Genomic DNA, 409 nt, shown 5'->3' on the forward strand with positions numbered 1-409 from the left:
GGTGGATCGTCGTTCCTTCGGAATTCCGATGGATCCGTGCTATCCTTCGGTAAAGGAATTTCAAGACGTCGTCTCCAGAGACGGTGTGCGTCATGAGATCGACCTGGCTCCGGGGACCAAATCTGCGTAACACGCCAATGGCCCCTGCCCAAGAAGCAGTGCGACGTCATTGACGCCTTCTTCCGTGCGATGCACGACGCAGGGATGGTACGTGAAAGCAAGTCTCCTCATTCGACACCCACGTTTTGTGTTCGGAAGCCGAACGGCAAGTGGCGTATCGCACATGCTTACAATTAGCTTAACGCTGCCACCATTCCGGCACAGACGCCGATTCCTAGAAAGGATGTTCCCCAGAACAACATGGTGGAATGTACGAAGTACAGTGCACTCGACTTGGTCGATGGGTATT

This window comes from Plasmopara halstedii (assembly GCF_900000015.1).
Source record: "Plasmopara halstedii genome assembly, contig: Scaffold_2904, whole genome shotgun sequence".
Taxonomy (NCBI): Eukaryota; Oomycota; class Peronosporomycetes; order Peronosporales; family Peronosporaceae; genus Plasmopara; species Plasmopara halstedii.